We start from the raw sequence: 6,147 nt of genomic DNA on the forward strand, positions 1-6,147 counted from the left end.
GTACTCTTTAGGTAAATCAGTTCCTGTAATTCCTAATAGAAAAGGTTTTGGGTTTTTTTAACAAAGATTATTTTTAACATTTTTTCTCCAATTCATTATATATCATTTCCCTTTATATATATATAACTTTACATTGCCACCACATATAAAACGTACTTCAACTTCTTTACATTTCCAACACTTATTGGAATTGTAGTTCAACAACATCTGGAGGTTTACAAGTTCTCAATCTCTGATTTGGGGGGCGGGGTAGGAAAAGCTGTAGCTACTGAAATCTGTGTCTCTAAAACCAGCTTCACTGTTCTCCTTTGAACTTGGCCACCCTGTGAAAGCAGAACAGACATAGGGGGAAACCTAGATTAATTAGAACAGAAGAACTTGTTAAATTATTTTGGTTTTAACTGGCACCTAAGGTCTTCGCCCATTTGAGGTCCTGCTGTTTCCCCATAATTGTTTTACATTGGATTTTTCTTCATTAGAATTGCGTGACTTATTTGTATTTTGTAATTTTAGATGTTACGTTGAAAACTGTCCTGTGGCTCTTTTGTAATGATGGCGGGTAGTCTATATGCTCTGCTGATAAATAAATTGAAAATTAGGCCAAGCAGATGAACAAAAGAATGAAAGGGGGGTTTGCTAGTCACAAAGGTATTTTATATTTATTTTTTGGGAGGGGGCGTTAAAACAGATGTATTTTCTCATTTTTGCATGACACACTGACCCCCATCCCCAGACTAGAATATTAACTTCTCAGTTCTGTCTTGTCTGGCATTCAATCATCTTACAAGGACAAAGAGATATGTATCTTTGGAATTATAATTGTTCATTCTTATAGTGATATAGCATACATTTTGTGTTCTTCTTCATGTTTTCCCTTTTTAATTTTATTCTATGTCATTTATTTTAAGTGTTTACTAGAGATTTAAACTTGTTTTTATTAATTTTTGTAAACTGCCTTGGCAGAAACATGATATATTAAATGCAATTAAGCTAAATGAACTCACAGCACCAGCTGTTATCTGAATCAGAAGAGCTTCTTGTCCAACAATGAGGGATCTCGGGGATTTCAACTTGCCATCTCTTTACCCGGAACACTGGCAGCAATTTAGACTGCTGTGAATGTATTTAAGAAACCAAAAGCAGCACAGACCAGATGGATGGGCCAAGCATACCAAAGCCTAAAGCAGAACCAACAAGGAAGATGCTTTTTTCTTCCTTCTAGGATGCCCTAGGTCAAAGCTCATATTTTTGTGTTTTTGGAACAACATGTCCCTCTTAAAATTTAAAGAATAGTAATAAAAAAAAAAACTTTGCAGGAATGCAGGGAAGAGAAAAGAGAGTGATGAGGATCTCTTTGTAGACGACTGTTTAACAGGCAGCAGCAACCATTATAAAACAATCACACATGAATCCGGTTTACTTAGGTGACTAAGCTGTGCAAAACATACTTTGTAGCTGGCTCCTGTGACCTACTACTGCGGATGCAAGATCCAATAGGGCTCTGAATTTTGTAACATGGGTCATAATGTTGGGCAACTGAAGGGTGTGGTTGAGTCGCAAATTGCATTAATCTGAGCGTGACAGACAGCCGATGTTACGGTTAGGCTGAAAGGAATGAATAAGAAAAGCACAAAGGAAGAGGAAATCTGCAACCCAGTTCAACTAGAATATCTAGATTTGTGGCCATTTAATAGCTTTGGTTTTGACAGGATAAACATTGGTTTGAAACCTGGTCGTCCACCTCAGCAGGCTTGTCAACTGTGCAGCAAGTCTAAATGAAATACATTGGCTCCCAGTACGTTTCCGAGAACAATTCAAAGCGTTGGTGCTAATTAAAGTCCTAAATGGCCTCGGTCCGGTATATCTGAAGGAATGTCTCCACCCCCATTGTTCTACCCGTACACTGAGGTCCAGTGCTGAGGGCCTTCTGGCAGTTCCCTCACTACGAGAAGCCAAGTTACAGGGAACCAGGCAAAGGACCTTCTCGGTGGTGGCACCCACCCTGTGGAACACCCTCCCACCAGATGTAAAAGAGAACAACATCTACCAGACTTTTACAAGACATCTGAAGGCAGCTCTGTTTAGGGAAGCTTTTAATGTTTGATGCATTACTGTATTTTAATATTTTGTTGGAAGCCGCTCAAAGTGGCTGGGGAAGCCCAGCCAGATGGGTGGGATATAATAATAATAATAATAATGATAATAATAACAATAATAATAATTTGCATAAATCAGAGGGGCTGTGCTGACCTTTGGGATCTTACCAGCAGAACAGTGGTTGCCTGTGTAATACAGTTCTCATTACCCACCCCACCATATATCTCCCTCTCTCTCTCTCTCTCTCTCTCTCTCTCTCACACACACACACACACACACACACACTGCAACATTTTTGGAGTACCAAGTTAAACCTATTACTGGTTTTTACCTGGTGCCTGTGCTACCTTTGAACCAGAGAAGACTCAGTGGGTGGTATTCAATGCTAGTCCTACTCAGAGAAGGCCCACTGAAATTGATTGACATGAGTAACTTAGGTTCATTAATTTCAATGCATCTACTCTGACTAGGACTTGCATACCACCCACAGAATCGTAGAATTGCAGAGTTGGAAGGGACCTTGGAGGTGTGTCCCCCCCCCCAGCAATGCTAGAATCTCAACAATAGCATCCGTGACAGATGGCATACCTGACTTAGAAAGAGGATCTGACAACACCGTTGCCACGTGTGGAATTTTGAAAATGTTAACATGTTCAGAATGTTGGCTTGTTCTGCCCATTGTAGGGAGTCTGCTGTAATAAATTTTGAAAATGAGAGGTTGTCATATGTTAAAAATGTGCCAAATGTACATGCATTTCCCCAAAGTGAAGTTATCGTCAGTTAGCAACTTTTACATCTCTCACTTTGAACATTTCTGCATCTTTAAAATTCATTACATGACAGAAAAGTTGGCAGGTACTTTATGCCTTTTGGTTAAAAGCCAAAGTTACTGAGTCCTAGTAGCCAGCAAATGTCATGTCTGTCTGTCTAGTACAGTATGCAAGCAGAGCGTCGCAAATTACTTTACACAGATTATAATATTGGGCAACCAGAAAGGAACAGAAACAGGAACGATATAAACTCAGCCATATATCTTTTAATGGCTTTGCATTATACTGCCCTGTGAAATGCCCTCCCATCAGATGTCAAAGAAATAAACAACTGATAATAATAATAATAATAATAATAATAATAATAATAATAATATTTGTACCCCGCCCACCTGGCTGGGTTTTCCCAGACACTCTGGGTGGCTTCCAACAAACATTAAAAATACATTAAAATGTCAAACATTAAAAAATTCCCCAAACAGGGCTGCCTTCATTTGTCTTCTAAATGTCAGGTAGTTGTTTATTTCCTTGACATCTGATGGGAGGGTATTCCACAGGGCAGGCGCCACTACCGAGAGCACCCTCTGCCTGGTTCCCTGTAACTTTGTTTCTCGCAGTGTGGGAACTGCCAGAAGGCCCTCGGCGCTGGACCTCAGCATCCAGGCAGAATGATGGGGGTGGAGATGCTCCTTCAGGTATACTGGGCTGAGGCCATTTAGGGCTTTAAAGGTCAACACCAACACTTTGAATTGTGCTTGGAAACGTACTGGGAGCCAATGTAGGTCTTTCAAGACCGGTGTTATGTGGTCTCAGCGGCTGCCCCCAGTCACCAGTCTAGCTGCCGCATTCTGGATTAGTTGCAGTTTCTGGGTCACCTTCAAAGGCAGCCCCATGTAGAGCGCATTGCAGTAGTCCAAGCGGGAGATAACTAGAGCATGCACCACTTTGGCAAGACAGTCTGCGGGCAGGTAGGGTCTCAGCCTGCGTACCAGATGGAGCTGGTAGACTGAAGTTTAGCTGATGTTTAGAAGACATCTGAAGGCAGCCTTGTTCAGGGAAGTTTTTAATGACTGATGTTTTAATGTCTTTTTAATCTTTTGTTGGATGCCGCCCAGAGTGTCTAGGGAAACCCAGCCAGACGGGCGGGATATAAATAATAAATTACTATTACTACTACTACAACTACTACTACTACTGGAAGTTTGCTGCTTTTAGAACTATGACTCTTGAGGCATCCAAGCAAAAATTTACTTCAGACCTAGGAGCACCTTTTGGCAAACTGTCACCAGATTTTTCACCAGCTGCCAAGTATTTATTGTTGTTGATGATTGATTGATTGTCTATACCACTCTTCATCAGAGGAACACAGGTCAGTTTACAACAAGCAAGTTCAAATGTAGGATTTGAGCCTTTGCAACATTTGGCTGCGAAGTGTGAATGCAGCATTATCATACGCCAACAAAACAAAACAAAACTTGTAAGATTGCAAAGAATAATTAATTCTTATAAGACCCATAAGAACACACAGGCTTTGCGACTCACCCACCCACCTCTGACTGGTGTAGCAATGAAACTGCTGGCACATATGCAAAGCTAAGCAGGGTCCAGTATGGTTTCAAATTGGATTGGGGAACCACATGTTGAGATTCCTGCATGGCAATTCTATGAGTCTAAGACTGTGAGACAAGGAGCTCCACTGTGCACATCTTGTCCCACAGCCCCAAAACAGCCTAAACTAGCACTGACACAAATACTCAGCAGCAAACCCAGTTGTGCCTCTGCATAACATGCAAAGCAGCAAGCTGAAAGTCCCAGGTTTGAAATGGTATATAATGAGCTAAAGAAAATGTTTAAAAATACTTTTGTTTAAAAACCAGAAGCCTTTTTACTGGGTATAGTGAATGAAGAGATACCAAGGGAAGATAAAAGACTCTTTATGTATGCAACAGCTGTGGCAAGAATTCTTTTAGCCCCAAAATGGAAACAAGAAGTACCAACGAAAGAAGAGTGGCAGATGAAGATGATGGACTTTCCAGAACTGGCGAAGCTGACAGGAAAATTCCGAAACCAGCATGAGCAAGTATTCCAAAAGGACTGGAGTAAATTTATACGATATCTGAAAGATTATTGTAAGCAATTAACATCGCTAGCAGGGTTGTCTGAGGACTTGTAACAAGAAATTTTCTATCTTTCTATGTTTATTTAAATTTTGAGCCATTTTGTAATGAGTGTAATTAGAATTGGAAAACGTACAAAATGCAATGAATTATAAAGGTTAATTTTGAAAGCTATGAGGCAGGAGGGAAGTTGATAGGCTCTAAAGTGCCAAAGCGGTAAAGTGGATAATGATGATGTGAATGTATAATATTAAATGGAAAAAAAAATTATATATATCATCATCAGGCAGGCTTGAGGGCATAGGAACTAACTCCTAGGGGCTGTAGGGGCTGGCCCCCACAAAGTTGATGGACAGTTCCATTCCCATGGTGTGTGTACACTGCATCGTGTGATCGATTATGCGCAGATGTTACTGGTCCAGAGATGGAAAGCAGATAAAGTCCCTATCAGAGAAGAATGGCAGATCAAGTAGATGGATTCTGCCAAAACGGCTAAAATGACCTATAGAATCAGAAATCAGGAAGACCAAAAGTTTAATAAGGAATGGGAAAAAATTATAACTTATCTTAAAGACCATTGTAAACAGTTAAAATCGTTAGTAGGATTGGAATATCACTTGTAGTTTAAAGGTGAATTTTGGATACAATGGAGAGATAAAAGATCTGGATTATTATGAAAGATGCAGGAGGAAATGGATCCACAAAGGGGAGGAGGGAAGTCCAAGAGATTCCTTGGAATCTAGTTTTTATGTTGTATAAGTGACTGTAAAATTTCAATCTGGAAAACCAAATAAATAAATTTCTTTTTTTTAAAAAAAAAAAATATATGATTATGCGGGGCAGGGCTTACATGCACAATATTTTTATTCAAGTTGGCACCCCTGTTTGGGAGAAGCCCCTGTCTGAAATCGCGGAGAGCCTTGTAGACAACAATGAGCTATGTGGACCAATATCCTGACTCGGAACAAGTGGGAGATACTGTACTTATGTTTTCCATCTCTTCGTTACCGCTGCTTCTTTTCCTGTAACTTTCTCCCCAAAGGAGACCGCACGACTGCAGTGTCCTCGGGGCCGAGACCCAACCTTTTGCCTCTTCTGTTCTCCTGCAAAGCGCTCCAGAACAGCAGCATCGCTCAGGTAGGAGGAAAACTCTCCGGAGACTC

The sequence above is a fragment of the Podarcis filfolensis genome (genome assembly GCF_964270895.1).
Source record: "Podarcis filfolensis genome assembly, chromosome: 5".
Lineage (NCBI taxonomy): Eukaryota > Metazoa > Chordata > Lepidosauria > Squamata > Lacertidae > Podarcis > Podarcis filfolensis.